Source organism: Ambystoma mexicanum, chromosome 4q (genome assembly GCF_040938575.1).
Source record: "Ambystoma mexicanum isolate Mex_15411 chromosome 4q, UKY_AmexF1_1, whole genome shotgun sequence".
Taxonomy (NCBI): domain Eukaryota; kingdom Metazoa; phylum Chordata; class Amphibia; order Caudata; family Ambystomatidae; genus Ambystoma; species Ambystoma mexicanum.
Genome location: NC_090928.1, coordinates 19,726,351 through 19,743,637, shown reverse-complemented (window position 1 = coordinate 19,743,637; position 17,287 = coordinate 19,726,351). Strand labels below are relative to the sequence as shown.

The 17,287-nt window shown below is 45.9% G+C and overlaps 1 protein-coding gene across 6 annotated transcripts in view; it reads right to left on the bottom strand.

Moving 5' to 3' along the window:
• The window catches only part of TARBP1 (TAR (HIV-1) RNA binding protein 1), a 2,688,190-nt gene that overhangs the window by 2,647,967 nt on the left and 22,936 nt on the right, over nucleotides 1-17,287 (bottom strand). Inside the window, exon 1 of one of the 6 annotated variants that reach the window (XM_069607368.1) lies at nucleotides 9,129-9,263. The exons of the other annotated variants lie outside the window; for them this stretch is intronic. The gene's annotated coding sequence lies outside the window, so the exon portion shown is untranslated. Of the gene's footprint in view, nucleotides 1-9,128; nucleotides 9,264-17,287 lie in introns of those variants that run through there. 6 annotated transcript variants of the gene reach the window in all.

The following is a 17,287-nucleotide window of genomic DNA, read 5'->3' as shown; positions in this document are numbered from 1 at the left end:
GAACGCACACTGTCCAACAAGGCAGGGAATTTTTGACAAGGAACAAATGCAGACACTTGGTTCAGATAACATAGTTAAGTGACTAAATAACGCATGTGCTTGTAAACTAGAAACACACAAACACTGGGCGTTTGGCTTTAGCAAAAAGGCGATTAGCAGGACATTGTAGCTTCCCCTTTCCAGCAGAGAAACCTAACCGCAAGTGGCAGCTTCCTGTCTTAAACGGCTCACAAATTCAAGAGATTCTTTTTCGCACCATTCAGATCAGATAAGCAGCCAAGGAAAGGAAGCACGACTCCAAAATACACGCACGCAGTTAAACGCGTATGGAGGAGAGTGGTGGGCATATCCTCTTCAGAAGCCCACTTAATATAATGGAGTTGAACCAGTGTGGAAGTAATTGACATGCTTTGCCTGGTCAATAAACAAAAGCCCAATTACTATGGTAGAGAAAACTAGGGGAGACAAGACGACGCCTGTCTCTTGAATTTGCACATAGTTATGTTGCATGTTCAAAACAAAGCAACAATCTTAAGCACTAGGCTTTAACCTTCTAGGTGGCAGAAATGACGCACACGTGCTAGACAGACCAAGTCCTGTCTTAAGATAAAAAGCACAAGCTGACGGGGCAGAGCAGAGGTTCACTCAGCAAGCTGAAATCCCAGGGGGCTGGGGATGGATAAGAGATAGAGATAGAGAGACACTGTGGTCAGGTTGTGTGCTGCACTTCTTGGCCTAAAACATGAGTTGAATGTGAAGTCGAACTGTGTGCAATTTGAGACTAAAAAAGGTGTTTGGTGCGTTACACCACTCCATAGATCAACATAATATACATCCCATGTCACTCAAGCTGCTAAACCAAAATGGTTACTTGTTCTGTTCTCTATTAATGCAAAGCATACTCTTAGCTTACACAACAGTAATTTTCATATCTATGGTAATGTGCCATGTCATAGTGGCTTTTGCTATAGCTTGTGAAATGCAAATTAGAGCTTGTAGGAGATAGCTGGGATATTAAAAATATATCAACTTACTAGCCTCTGTGTCAATTGCATATTTGTAAGTAATGCTTCAGAATGGGGTCTCTGATTCCAAAGAACTTCACAAAATGTCCAGGCTGTATTTTTGTTCATTATGCTAAGGGGTGCGAACACTCAGGAAGACTGTCCCAACCGCTAGGCCAAACTCCTGCGGCACCCATTATCATAAAGATTACTTCTGATTTCATGTCCACTTTCCACAGCCTACTAAGGTGGAGGGAAGGAGGCAGAAATGAAGCTTGATCCCAGGCAATGAAGTCATGGCAATGGCTTACAGCACAGATGTGGGGCTCGGCAGGGGCCCGCACACTTCAATCCCCACCAGACTGTCCTCCTCCTGACTGACCAAACCAAAGTCCTTCGTTTCAGCCTTTGTCTGGGTTGAGAGAACCCAGGTATGCTAGCTTCGTATAGGGAACTTGCAAGTCATAGATTTCTAGGTCTGGGTGAGTCTAGTCTCTGCTGCACCACAGCTTCAAGAACACGTCAGACCCTACTGGAGTGCACAAATCCCTCATTCTCTAAACATCACTGGTATGAGGACTGGCTGACTGTCTCTGCATTACCATTACACAGATCAGGTCCCCCTCTTTCTTTAGATAGGTTTAGGAGCGGTTACTGAACTTGCAGAATGGGAGCCGAGCATACAGGTGGTTCCAGCACAGTGAGACTGCTGCTTCTCGCTAAAAGGGGCTGGAGTAGTTATGGTTACACTGGCAAGCCTCTGGCTTCTGTACATTGCATTTTGGGGGTATACCTGGGATCCTCCTGATGCCACAGCCAGTACCAGCATCACATCACTTGTGGCACCCCCTTGCTGCCACCACCACCCACCAAGGCTATCTGGCAGGGGGCTTTTTAAGCTTTATTGCAAACATATAGATCGACCGACTACAGTATATTCTGCAGGATCAGTCTATAATAAATATATTCCCATATGCATAAAGAACTTTCACCCTCCTCTCCCCAAGTTAACAGAATACAATTCAGGCCGTAAAGAGAACATCACCTAACTGAATGTTAATACATAACTCAGTAACTAGCTGGTGATTCTCTAGCAATGGCGAGATAATACACTTCTACCTTAAAGATTATACACGATTGCAAAAATACATTCTAGAGATAAACTCTTTGGTATGCACCACGTTTAATCATCAAATCAACAATCTCATATGGTGGGTGGGAGTGAGAGTTTGACCAACATTTTGAACTTTGCCCTCATTCTGGAATAAGAGTAAATAGGTGACTTGAAATCTAATGAGAAGAACTCTCCATCAACTAGCAACTAGCAACTGGCCATAAATCAATACCTAGCCTCTCCCACAGCGTGCATACATATGGGTCAGGTAAAAGGCAGCACCCATGCCTCGCAGCAGCCAAATTGGAGGAAAAACAATACCAACCAGTTTACCAAATGCCTGGTACAATCACTGCGTAAATTCAACTGGATCAAGCCCAGCGGCCAGTTTCGGTCTACCATGGATCACTGCTGCGTTTACTGAGGTTTGCAAGACTTTGTTTAATGTGTCCATGCAATAGTGTGTCAATAATCTTAAAACAATGCAATACAAATTGTGCTACCAGATAACAGGTGTACAAGTCGGGAATCGAAAGACCCCCTCTCTCATATGGTTTGGCGAGAAACTCCCAGTTCAACCGGAACATTTCCTGCCCAGTCTCCACACTAGGCAGGGCCTTCATCACAACTTTCACAAGTGAAAGAAAGGATAATGCTTCATCATCTCATACTGAAGACGGAGGCGGACGGCATCGCTATGGGTGAAACCTGGTGGAAAGAAACTAATACTCATTTGCTTAACCAACCTCTACACCAAACTACAAGACCAAAAGCACATAATACGATGCTTCCAGTAGTTGGGGGCAGTGCTGTTAATAAACGAATCCAAGTCCGGTTAAATCAGTTGGGGATCTCTCAAGACGAATCTGGTCATATCAAAGTCTTAGGCAGGGCTGTGTTGGCCCCCTGCCTCTTTAATCAATATGTATCTGATGTGGCTGATAGCCTCTCTCATATTTGATAAATCTATGGTTGCTCTTCAAAGATTGTGCTAGGTATTTGTAAATTATGCCAAGGAAAATTGACTTATTAACCCAAAAAAGATCAATATTCTGGAATTCTCTAAGAGAAGACTGAATGCTAGTAAGACTTCTTGGTCAGTTGAAGACGTAAAAATCAGAAACAGCCAGAGTGTTATCTACCCAGGGTTTCACTTTGGGGCCCATGCATGCATGGGAAATATTACTGAAATCCTTCTGCAGAAAGCGGCACAGTTACAGTGTCAGAACTTGACAGAAAATTTGGCAGATTCTCTCAGACCAGCACTCATGTTGTATGAAGGGAAGTTTGTCCCTAAGGTAATCAGCCTGGAACTCTATGGTGATGTTATATTCAAATTATTGCACAGAATTGAGTGTAGGATGTGGTGAAAGATCTTGGGTATCTCGAATGCAATAACTCTGGCAGCTATTAGGTTTGAACTGGGGGTTATAAGCATGTGTTGAATGGTGGTTGTTGACTTAATACTCTAAATTGGCTTCTCCGATTGCAGATTCCCTCTGAGATCTTGGGGGACTCCCTCAAATGTAAACAGCCCCCTCACGTGAATTCCAAATATTTGATCCAATTGGGGATGGGTTCCCAAGCAATTCTTGTAAGAATGGACCTGGATACTTTCACAGGGACTTTCTCCTTCGGTTACATTGGAATCTGCTCCTGACAAAGGAGATATTGCTTAGAAGTTTAATAAATGTGACAGACTGTATGTAGATTCTGTCAAATCAGTTTAGAAACGATAAAATACCTTGCTTTTGATTGTATTGCACTCTACTCGTAGGAACAAATTCATGGCTCCTCTTTTGAAGTACCGTTTGGGTTGTATTGATGATACTCCATGGAAAAGATGCTTTTTGGGCTTCATTAAAAGCCTCGATCTGTTGGAAGAATTATGCGATTACATTCTTGGTTAATCATACTGGGGTGTTCTGTTGGGGTAGTAGTTTTTGTTGTCTCTTATTCTGTTTTTTGAATTGCTGTAATTTTAAATGAACTATTCTAATATTTATTTTTTATTTTTCTTTGGACACGCCGCCATTCCCTTTAAATATGCCCGATAAGTTTCCAGAATTGTATCTGTTTTTATGCATGTACATGTGATCATTTGTTTTGTAAAGGTTTAATTTAAACCAAATACAATTAAAAAAAAATTCAAAAATGTAAACCATCTAAACTAGCCTTACATTGTAAAGTGATCTATTGCATTCCAAGTTCCGCATCTCTTGAAATACAACTCGTGACATAACCATCTACACACTTACAGGTATTGATGAGGAATTCATAAATGTTATTCATGATTATACACCAATAAATGTTGTTTGTGCCTCTCACTTGTATCTTCCATGGGCTACAATAAACTACATTTCCCAGGACTACTATGGGCGCCGGCTCCCGTCACATGCTGAATGCACATCCAGCTTCCTGACGCAGTTAGCAAACGTTTTGTGGACTCGCTATATGTTCACTGACTTGCGAGGGCTCCAGAGCTTCTAGACTGACTCAGTTAGTGGCCCTTGTTCGTGCTTGTTACGTGTTGCAGCTTGGCTACCTGTCCCTGAATAGCCTTTCTGGATTACACCTTTGTATTGACGCTTGGTACGTTTGTTTCTCTGGCCTCTGAACTTCGCTTTTCGGATTACCCATTTGGATTTGGCCTTTTGAACGTTTTTTCTGGATTTTTGAATTCACTTTTCTCCTGCATTGTGCTCTTGAATTACCCATTTGAATTTGGTGTCTCTACAAACATTTTCTCTGGTCCCTGGAAACATGCTCATCCCCCGATTTGGCCTTTGATTCCTGGACTTCTGTTTCTGGCGAGAAGTATTTCTTAAGATTTAAGCATCCACCCGTTGACTATAGGTGGGATACGGCTGCTCCTGAGGGTATTGGGGCGGGGGGGCAAGAGAAAACATCCCTTAGGGTTTGTTGTATATTCGCCCATTAATATAGGTCTTCTCTTTCTCCAAGTCTGCTCATGCATACCTCCTGCCTTTTCATCTGAGCCTCTAGCCAAGTAGTGTATTCTACTGGGCTGTGTTTTCAGGAGGAAAGTCTCCCTAAAACAGGAGACCCATTACTCTTGGTTGCGAGGAATTGGATTCACAACAATGACTCCGCCACGAAAGCCATTGCACCTTTCACAACTGCACCATCTGTAAAACTACATTTGTTTTTCATCATGTGCAATTTTGAAGTTTTGAAGGATGCCCGTTGCAGAGTTTGCCTTCTTTGATGGTTGGGTAAAAAAAATAAAAAAATAAAACTAAAGATTGTTGCATCTGCAGGGCAGCTTTTAGTTCAGCTTTTAAAATGTGTATGCATTGTTACAAAATGCCTCTCGACATTACTCTTTTTCCCACTGCAAATTAAACACAAACTTCCCTTTTACACTTGTGAAAAAAGCAAATCGGACTCCCATTCTTGATGAAAATGGTACTTTTGCCTTTTGTTGGATGGTTCGCTTACTTCTACATCCATGATTTCAACAAGTGTAGTTTTAAAGTTTCTTTTGGGACAGCATGTGCAAAAATAATCTGAGGAGGATTTCAATTAATGCGTTAGTATGGTTTTAAAAATAATTCAGCATACGCAAAGTTCTGCTTTGTCAAACCAATGCCTTTTTAGCACATCCCCAATTCCTGCAAATGGTAACCTTTTGGCCTGTACCTAAGCAGAGTCAGAATTCTGCCAAGGATAAGGACGGTCAAAGCCTACTTTGTTGAATACCCTTAAAATTCCTAAAGTCAAAATAATCGATTAAAAAAAATGATCACGGCGGAAGGGGAGGAAATGAATGCTGGTTCTGCTACTCCAATCCTCTACACTAGAATCTCTTGTGCACCGAATGGCTGGCGAGACTACATATTTGCCTGTCAAATAAAGTAACACGGTACTGCAGGCCAGTGCAACAATAATGCAATTCAGGGGACAGCATGTGGGCAACGGACGGGGGGCATGAGGGAACACCATTCGGTCCCTAAAAATCAACAAATCTGCCTCAATGTAATAGCATCTTTTTTTATATAATGTGGACTTACCACTTACTAAGACTGCAGCGTTTTGCAGTTAAGCGAGAGCAAGACAAAACGTGCCCAAGATCACAATAGCTGAACAGTGAAGCATGGATTGTAACCAACTTTACCAAGCCCCCAGCTTCGCAGAGGGAAGCTGGGGGCTCAGTGATCTGCTCTGTGCTCCTTTCCTCAGCCGTCATGCACACGTTTGCAGGTTCCATTTGCCCAACCTGTTTTCTTTCTTCTAGCCTGTAAAGAACACCACGGGAATCAACGGGCCATGACTATCAGTGGGGTGGAGGCCATCACTGTTAAAAGGCATGCTTTCTGACTGCTAGGCACACTACTGTTTTCCAAAGGTACATCTTACACTTTCATAAAGTAATTTCCAAACTCAAAAATGCGGCTCAAGTTAGCATTCACTAGTTTTCTTCGATTTTTTTTTGTGTCGAACTCCCACACAAATACCCTGTAATTTGTGTGCCCCCCATCCTTTGCGTTTTATCACAGGTTATATTTATAAAGATGTTATATGCTCGTCAAACTACTTAATAACAAATAAATGCTTCTGCTGTGCTGACAATAATTATTAGGAAATTAAAGTGTGTCTTCAAGGGGATCAACTTTTGATTTTCACTATATGGGCTGAAACACGACCACCTCTGCCCTGGATACAAGCAACCGACAAGCCCAACAAGCCGCTTTAATGGGTCAAACAAAATGTGTAGTTTTAATTAAACGCAATGTAATGGTACAAGAACACCAAGTTCTTAATTTCTGCCAGTGTTCCTGTGTTGCCATCTGGCTGTGACACTGTGTGTGGGGCAACAGGTAATGTCCCAAGTAGCAGGTTCACACAAGTTATTTCCACTTACTAAAAAAAAAAAAAACACCACAGGGCTGCTGGGCGCAGGGTCGGGCCGGCCCGTAAAATTGTCACAGGCAACAATGAAAACGTGTCCCACAGTTCGAAACGGCTATTCATTACGTTTGTGACACTGTACCCAAGGGGGCAGTTTTTAAAATATAAAATGTGATGCAAATTGTGCATTTTAAAGAAAATTCTTTCAGCAACACTGGTCAAAACGATTATCCGCATATTTATGTATTTATTCTTTTGCTTGTTAGGCGCTTACACAATAAGAAAATACTGTCTCAAAACCCATAGTGAAGTAACTCAAACTGTCCCACACTGGCCAAAAAAGTGGACCACTTTGCCCAAAAAAAGAAAAGGTGCCGCACCAGCATTTTGTGATTTTGGTTCACACACTATTGCCTTATAGACCAGTCTGAGCCTGGCTGGGCCTTGGGGTTAGCAAGCATGTCCTACCAGAGCATCAAGTTTAATTCAGTGGGCAAGTACATCAAAGAAGAGTTAATGATCGGAGAAGGAAATATGAAATGCTAATCAAACAGGGGCTATCTGGGGTAGGACCCTGGGGCCCTTAAAGGTGCTTTGAATTTTATTTGGCTACGGTTGTAGATCTTGTGGTGTGCTTTACATTATGTTGCTTTCACTTTTGCCCGTTTTAATTTGTGGAAAGTAGGTGGATCTTTGTGGTTTAACCCCCATGCAACTGTGGTGCTCTGCTTTCTGTCTGTTCTTATCTGTGATGATATCTTCCGAGAATTTCATGAATGATATTCAATAAAGTCTAATAGTGAAAGGTGAGGGCATGGCACCACATGGAATCCCTAGAAACTTGAAAGTTGTGTAAAATTGAGATGGCATAAAAGCAAGCTCACACTACTGCCGAGAGGGCCCATGGGTACTCTATGATCCACTTAGATGTTTTGGACTACAGATCCCAGGACCAACCCTTCAGCCCTCTCTATCCTTGCAAAAAGTCATGATTATCAACCAGTTTAATTTATTTAACAATATCTTTATTGAGTTTTATGAAACCAAAAAACAGTAATAACAAAACCAACACCCCCCCCACCCCGAGTCCCCTTAACCTCAAACCAGTTTTTACTCATCTCAGCAACTGCCGCTCGACCTGCCGAGATACCCTCAATGGTGATGCAACACTGGCCACATTTGAAACAGCAGGGCTCCATTAAGCGAGCCCTGCTCGTTTCCACCAACTGTAGGAGGCTGAGACAGTGTCTGTGTGAAAGGATTTGGGTCGTTGGCCCGTAACTGAAAGATTTTGTGCCTAAAAGACTGTAGCTAACTTGACCGGTACAGTCAAACAACCCAAAGTAAATGCCTTCCCAAGCATATCATAAAAATACGCTCCCTCCTTCCCCTTTATTTACCTTTTGGTGGCACACCACATTGTGTGCCGGCCACTCCCTGAAACACTGGTTGCCTTCACTTACGTGCTTGGGAACCGGTGCTGCAGGGTACATTCTTTTCTTTTTTTTTCTTACTTTATACCCCTGTGTGGGGGGGATCCCCCCCCCCGCCGCTCCCACAACCCTAGAATCAGAAAATGCTTAACATGGGGAGGGGGTGACAGCCCCGCAATCCCTGCTGTTAATGTTCGGTATTTAGTATTCATACGAAAGACTCAGGCCGTTTTCGGTCTTTTGTACCATTCAATTGTCCTTTGGGGAATTTCCTGTGTGAAACACGCTCACAGAGACACTGTATCAGCCTGGCACACGTGGGAAATGAGCAAGGCTTGCTCGCTGGAGCCCTGCCATTTATAAATGTAGCTCCTATGACTAAAAGCGAGCCCAAGACTGAAAATGCCCCAGTTTGGGAAATGTGCAGGGCAGTTATAAATGTAGCTCCTGTGAATGAAAATGCATCCAGGACAAAACGAAGACATCAAGTATGATAGCTCCATGTCTCCGTTTTGTATTGAGGTCATTTTCATTCATAGAAGCCACATAGCCACATTTATAAACGGAGGGGCTCCTGCAAGCCCAACATGCACTCTGCAAAAGTAGCGGCTGCCGAGCTGCACCCCCCCTCCACTCACATTGCAAACAGCTGTGTATACAGTGAAAAGGATGCTGCTACCATCCACCTCTCCCAACCCTGCTTACCTCCTGATATCTTGAGCTTCCTCTTCAGACGCCTTCCCTAGTCCCAGTACGATGTTCTCCTCCGAGCACACCTCCAACGACAGCAACATGTTCTTTTAAAGCAAAAATCCCAGGCTGCTACAGTACACAATATCAAACACTGTGGCCAATGGAGGCAACAGCTCTTTTTATTTTTTAGCAAGGAACTTGCTCTGACAAATTACAGCATTCCTTCTGACCAATTACAGCATTCCTACTATGTGCTATAAGGATTTGCTGCGCTGTAATTGGTCAGAGCATTTCCTTGTGTCAAGCAGTGTTCGTTTTTCTGTGTCAAGAGCAAGCGACTGAAAAGGCTCAGGCAAGCTACTAGTCGCTCGCTATCGACCGTTTGGCGACCCCTGCATTAGAGGCTTAGGGATCACAGCTGCACTTTTCTAATCGGTTTTGTCCTGAAACGAATGGGATAATAGAAAGGGCAAATCACTCCATAAAGTTGTGCCTGACAAAATGCATCCTTAAGTGGGGACGGGGGTAGAAAATGGGTGGATCATGTGCCCCTAGTTAAGTTTAAATAATGTACTGGTTAGGAAAGATTCCCATTTAGGTGAAATTTTCCCTCCAGTTGTGAACCTCCCCATTTGTTTGCTGTTGTTTAACACCATAGTCTGACTTTACCAGAGCAGCCCAACCTTCTGCTGCACTCCTCTGGGCTTTTCGCTCACTTGTAATGGGGAAACTGACATGCCCTTAAGACAGTCAGTACTGGGAGACTTTGTTTACCTTCGTCCTTTCCAATGTTGCAACTTTTCTGCAACATGTAAACAAGTGTAAAATGTACCTTCCAGTACAGTACACTTGGGTCTATTAGTCATTTCCAAAGGCCCTAGATACTCTAGAAGGATTTTTTAGGAGAAGTGCAGATGTGCCTTGGATAGGGCTGGTGGCAGCTTATTTCGCATATTTTTAACCCTTTCCTGCCAGGTAAGCCTCGATTGCTGCGTTTGGCCCAAATAGGTTGCCTGGCTCAAAATTGGCCATGCCATGAGGTCCTTTGTCCTGTCCGTTGGCCATCTTGCCCCTTCACCTTCCCCAGGTCGAGTCGACCCGGGTCAGTCCTTATTTAGGCATGAATTCGCCCGCGAAATGCAAAGCTTTTGCAGGGTTTTGCATCCATGGTGTGTGTGCCTCCAGGATGTGGGCTGGAACGTCTGGTTCCAATACACATCCTGGGTGCCAGGGAGTCTGGAGTGCTGTCAATGCATGGGATCTCCCATTAGCTCCTCTTCGTTTTGGCACAAAAGAGATTCTGCATAAGAGAAGGCCCCAAACACCCATACCAGGTCGATCTCTGGAGTTCTCACTGAATGAAGGATAGGATCCAAGTATCCTGAAACAAAGAAGCCAAGGTACCGCTGGAAGGTTTGGCGCCCTGAGCCTGCTGTCGTACCGTGGGACCCCTCTGCACCTGGTCATCCTAGAAGGTCTGCAAAGACGCTTCGACCCATTCGAATAGTGGGACCAACTATTCTCGGGACCTTCATCAAACCCTGCAAGTAAGCCTTCTCTGAAGTTTCCCTGGGCCAACTAGTGGGCTGACCAGCTTACGCAGACTCTTTACCCTGATACCGCTGGCGTTTCAAGGAGGCCCTCGAAACTTGGTATATCGCTAGCTCTGTGTTCACCGCACCCTCACACAGAATTTCATACAATTGGCGTTCCCGGGTCTGAAGTCAGACGAGTGCACCCGACCAGGAGTATATGCGGTTACCGTGTCGCCCAGCCGTGGTGACGACCTTTGCAGGTGCACTGCATTTGTGCCCCTCTTGCCCCTGAAGCCTGCTGCAGGGAAACTGGCCTGATCCATCCACCAGGAGTGGAGAAATCGCCACTGTCCCATTTGGGAATCACTGCTTTATCTATGTCGCTGAAAGCCGAAGAGCCGCCAAATTGCTGCACTTGAACCTGCAACCGAAGTGGACTTGACTGCCGAAGTCTGGTCCGGAGTGCACCGGTGAGTAATCGCAACCCTAACCGGTGGCCCCTAGCGCCTTCATCTATTTTTACACACGAGTGGCACCTGGGGGCCCCCCCTCTCCTTTCCACTGCTAGTGCGAACTAGCAAACTATTCCCCAACTCTTGGAATCGACTCTGCCCTCAAGTCGAGGCCCTTCTCGAAAAGTGGGAGCCTATTCTTAATCGCCTCACCCACCTTCCTGAGCTGCTACAGAACCTTGAAGAGACCCCGTTTTGCCCATTTGAACTACCACGTGCGCTAGCATTGCATGTACATTTGAGCATTAGGCTCCACTCTTCTTAGGGATTGGACTGCTTCTTAGTTAGGAGTGCGTTGGATGCAGAAGGGACTAAAGACTATTTGCACTGCCCGTTTCCTTCCACTTTTAGGTTTTGGACCCATTTCGTGCATTAACCCTTTAGACCCAATTGGTCTTGTATATATGTATTTAGATAGGTGTCATGATCACTGCTTCCAAGGAGCTAGGACCAGCCCAACGTCCTTACCTTCATCCTAGGCACCAGCCGGTCCCCACTGGGACCTTTTGGACCTTGTCCTGGCGCCGGTGGCACCAGGCTCATCAAAGTCACTGGTCCCGGCACTGGAAGCCCCGAGCTCATAATTTGTATGAAGATGCTTGGGTGGACTTACCTGCAGCAGACCATGCTGCTTACTTACCAGCCACATAGGAATCCTCTGTGAGCCGGGACTACTTTCTTACCTGGGTGGGCAAGCTCCACTCCCTGGATACAACACTGGAACTCTTCTGGAACAGGAACTCTTTTCTTACCTAGGCGAGGCCGTGGAGGAAGACGCCTCATCACTCCAAGGCTATTTAAACCACACCCGATTGATGAAACGTGCTTCGCGTTATTCTGCATCTGCAGCAGAACGCTCACCGTGTCTGTTCCAGTTTTCTTCTTTCCGATCCTGAACCTGCAAGAACAAACGCTTACCATTCCTGTATCCAGCCTTCAGTAGCACCTGCAAAGACAAGAAACAACAGGTTAGCACGGCAACCTTCACGCGCAGCGCTTTCCTCACCTGATCCATCGGCAGCTACCATCTCTTCACGCTGCTCCTCCGCCTGTGAAGACAAAAGCATAGTTATTCCTGTGTGGAATTACTTACCGGCACTCCGCGAATTCCGGTTTTCTTCAACGCTGCAATCCTGCACCTGAAAGACAAAAGAAGAGACATTAGACAGGTATTTTATTTACGCGCCATCGCGCCCGCCACAATAGGGCGCCTGCAAATACTCCGGCGTTTTCCAGCGTCTCTTCAACACCCGAACTCACAGCTGCAAGGCAAAAGAGACAGTTAGAGAGCTTTTGAAAAGCAGGCAACTGGCATTTACTTACGCATTTCCAAGCGCTTCATTCCAAGACTCTGGCTCGAACTTCGGCTTTCTTCACACCATCTTCTACCTCAAGAGCCCTGCAAGACAAATAGAAAAAGCATTATACAGAGCCCTGTTCCACATTAACGTGCCCACGCACCTAAAGACTGTAAGGACTTAAAAGGTGTCCGGAAACTCACCGTTCGTGCAGTTAACGACGGTAGCAATCCTCTGATGTCAAGAGGCCTACGTTTCACCCAGTGAAGGAACTGGCAACGGCACCCTGCACCAGACGCAGATGGAGAGTCCAGCATTCACCTATCTAAGGTGAGCACGTTGACCTTGGGGCTCCACGGAAAAGCGAGGAAGGGAAAGAGAGAGAGATACCCGACAACCCCAGATCATTAACCCCATATTCTTTCACCTGCAGATATCTCACTCTTCGAGTTAGACACACAGTGCGAAGAGGCTCAGCCCCGGAAGCCAATCGAGTCCTGCACTTCACTTTGAGTCACAGACACCATCCTGCCAAGACCGGCGCCTCGGTGGGAATCAGGTGAGCGTTACAATAGGATTGTGTTGTCTTAATAGTATTACTGCGATTTGATTTGTGGGTTGAAACTCAAAGGCCTGGAAATAAATGTATTTGTATTTTTAATATATCTACACCTGACTGGGAGTGATTTGTTAGTGTCCTTCACTGTGTGCTCATTGAGGTCTTTCAGTCACCCTCACCCCTCCGGAGACCTAGTCTTGACCGCCGCCAAGCTACCTTGATTGGTCCGACTTGTCCAGAAGGTTACCCTGTTCCAAGAAACTAGGCTGGCCTCCTGAATCTCTGCCCACCAGGTCAGAGTTCAGAAATACATCTTAACAGTACCATGCCAGTCTTTTGCAGCACTAAGACTCCCATTTGTACTCTTGAGTGGGGCAAAAAGGTTTATGCCTTATCTGTACACTCTTCCCAGCCCTCCCTCTAGACAAGAACAACTGCTGGTGACAACACTGCTGAGGGAATCCCTCCATGTGAAAGCTGCCAAGGACAGTCCTGAGACCACTGTCAATGCAGGAGACTGGATCCTGGAAAGAAATCCATGTCAGGACTGCATTTGGCCCTTTATGTAGACCAGCAGTGCAAGTAATCAGACTGAAAGGTTCAAGAATTGCTGTCCTGCCCGCAATACCACCCAAGAGAGGCACCAGCCAAGTTTCTGTGATCACCTGAAACCCGCTTCAGATGGTTACTGCAATGTTTCCATGCAATCATCCTCTTCCAGTTGAGGAGCCTGAAGAAGGAGATGGAGACAGACGATGGCGATTGACGTCCACGATGAAGAATATGCCACACTTGACTACAACTCCACAATTCAGGGAAGTACTGCAGCTCTACCAATTTGGAAGCAGAAAGCCAGTTTGATTTCTAAAATGATGAAAGAATAGTTTTGGAGAGACTTTCTGAAACGTTGTTCCATAATACTTGCTGTATACTTCCTTCTGCTGGGCTAAGACTCACTGTATTTTTCTCATCTGGCAGATTGAGGCATTTTGTTTTTAGCAAGGTTTCCACTTCACCTGTAAGCAAGGTAGTTGTTCTAAAGCCTTTGAGTTCTTCACACATGGTAGAGAAGAGAGCTTCAGGAGCCAGGAATTCCAGCCTCAATACAAATGTTTCCGCTAACCATGGGTCATGTGTGGATGCCATAGTTTAAAACGTTCAATGGCCCAGCCAAGATCCAAGTTCAAACCTTTTCTGTGATTGATGAAATCCAGACTGTTTGCACGCAGTAATCCTGTGTCCAGAACATTTTAAATGATAAAGCGCCAACTCGCCTGCAAGCCTCAGAGCGCTCACATGACAATACAAACAAACACATGGAGCACTAAAACAGCGGGTTATGGGATAATGTGGTCTGCATCGATAGTAGTGAGAGGCCCAGGAACCAAGATTCCTCCTCCATCGAACAGGTGGGTTTTACGAGCCTTCCTAAACTGAGTGACGAAAGGCAGCTGCCTGATGGACAGCAGAAGGTTATTCCACGTTCTTGATCCCCATGCATTGAAACGTAGGTCTCCGCATTTCTTCAGTTTGAAACAAAAGGTCCTTATCATTAGATCGCAGTGTTCCATTTTCTGGTAGTCTCTTAATGCGTGAAATACCTGGGGCAGTGCTGACAATGCATTTATATACCAGGCAGGATGCTTTAAATTGGACCCTTTGCTGGACGGGGAGCAAATCTGGATTCCTCTGGGCTTTTGATACGTGGTCCCTACGTCCTATACCATATACAGCTCCAACAGCCCCATTCTGTAGTTTTTTTTTAGATTAGCTGATGTAATGGCAACTAGTAGGCTGTTACAGTAGTCGAGCCTAGAGTTGATCGTCGCTGTAGCAATCACAGCCCTATTGGCTTCCAAAAGATACAGGCAAATCTGCCACAGTAAGTGAGTCGTATAAGTGCAACTGGAACTTAGCTAGGCGACATGCTTGTTCAGATTGCAATCAAAGACCACTACAAGTGTCTTAACATGGTTGGATACCTGGATGTTAGTTCCTCCGACCAGAAATACTTCATATAAGTTTGGCCACGCTGCCAACAATCAGGATCTCGGTCTTCTTGTCGTTCAAAGCCAGGAAATTATCTCTCATCCACCCCTTGATGGCATCGAAGACTCTCGCAACTGAGTCTGTCTCATAGGAGCCAGAGAGTTCCAGGATGATCTGGGTGTCGTCTGCATAATTTGCATATTTGACACCCAGACCATCCAGGAGATCAAATACCAACTTGGAGTAGATATTCTAAAACAGTAGGGACACACTAGACACCTGGGGAACACAACAACAGAGGAGATCCTCCTCCGACTTCGGAGTCCCCTCGAGCTACCTTAGATCTCCTGGGTCCCAGGAAAGATCTAAACCAGTTGGTTGCTGATCTAGAGCATCTGCCCACCTCAGTTAACCTGCCCTCCAGCCTATCATGACAAACTAAATCAAACGCAGCAGACAGGTCCAAGAGGAGCAGCATGGCCACCTTCCTGTGATCAACAATTTCAGAAATGGTCGATTTGACCTCCAGCAGCACTGTTTCAGTTCTGTGATTTTTCCATTGGACAGAAGGCCCCTCTCCTCAACAAAAGTATTGTATTGCATTGCATACATAAAACTTTGTCAATAATCTTAAGGAGGAAGGGGACATTAGTTATTGTAAAGACCGGTAGGGGGTGGTCTGTACTTCCGCTCTCTATATGGTAGAGGAGAGGCACAGAGGACCCCAGCCAAGATTCTCTATTACGGTAGCAATGGACGAGCAATCAAGGCCTAGCTTCTCAGGAGGTGATGCAGGCTGGTTCTTAAGTACAGTGTATTCCCCAAGCCCCCACAAAGGAATGTCCACACACTGTATTACTGAAAACACAGTCTTTATATAATTAATATTCAAGGGTTATGTACACTTATCACAATAACGCACTTTGTGCTCAGGAAAATCAATAATGGTAAATATCTACAATTCTAAAGTGGTACCACTAATATTAGACCTCATTAAAGTGCATCCACAATACTGTCAAAATGTCACACAGATCAATAAGAAGGAAACCAGCAATAGAGAGAGGAGAGATAACAGATGGTTGAAACAATAGGCAGAAGACTGGCCCCTACTACTGGACACAGTTCTGTGTGGAGATCCCCCACCTGGGCAACCTGTAAAATAAAGAGATATAACACAAGCCCAGTCCATATATTGTTCAATAGTCTTATTCTCTCCTACAATGTTTTTACCCCCCCAATGTACCTGGTGGAGTCGAGTTCTTTGAAGAGGCGTCGACAGATCCTTCTTGAGTGACCCCCTTTAAAGCAGGAGTCACGGATCGTCGAGAGGCGTCGAGGAACTCGGTGTTCGGTGTCGGGGAATCGACGGCCCTTCTTGAATGCCTTCCCTTTCAAGTGGGAGACACGGGGCGTCGAACGTCCGACAACAAACAGGGTAGAACGGCGTCGATGAGGCGGCAGGCTTCGATCCGAGCGGTGCTCGTCGGCATCGGGACGTCGGCGTCCTGCGAGGAAGAGGCGTGCGGGGCACCTCGGCGACACTAGTTCTGGACCGCAAAGATTGTGAATGACGGTGGCCCAACAAGGGCGTCGAGTCGCTCGAGTCTTTGGGGTCGTGAGGTGGCGGGAAACCCACCGGCGGATTCTCCTCGGCGCGTTGGTCGTCCTCGACTTTCTCCGGCAGGATAAAGCGGTCGACGGTGCGGACGAGGGAGTCCTTCGATTCAAATGTTCTTAGGCAAGGAGCGGACGGCTCCGGTCGTCGGCGGCACGGCGTCAAGTGATTCCCACGGCTGGGCAACACAACTTCGACGGGCCTCCAGCGGTTACACAGACCTGCGAACCCTGGTCGACGGCAATGGACTTCGACAGCGTCGAGGTCCGGGTGCTTTACTTGGTTCCCCTCGGCAGTCCCCTTCTCCGGTCGGCAGCCTTTCGATGGTCTGGCGTCCAGGGAGCTTCGGCGAAGATTCAGCGGTGCTCGATGGTCCCTCGGAGCACGGGAAGAGGGCGCCTTACCAGGTCCTCTCTCGGGTCAGTCCTCGACGAACACGGCAGCCTTCGGATCGGGTCGAAGCAAATGCAGCAGCAAGTCTTCTTCTTCCAGCTGGGCGTCGAGGGTCAGCAGTTCCAGTTACTCTTGAGTGGAGACTCAGCTTCTGAACGCTTCTGAACAATTTCCAGTGGTGAGAGGTCCCCAGATATACTATTCTGTCTCTCATCCAGACTGCTGGCACACACACAGCAGCCAATCACACAGAAGGGCATTCATGCAGTC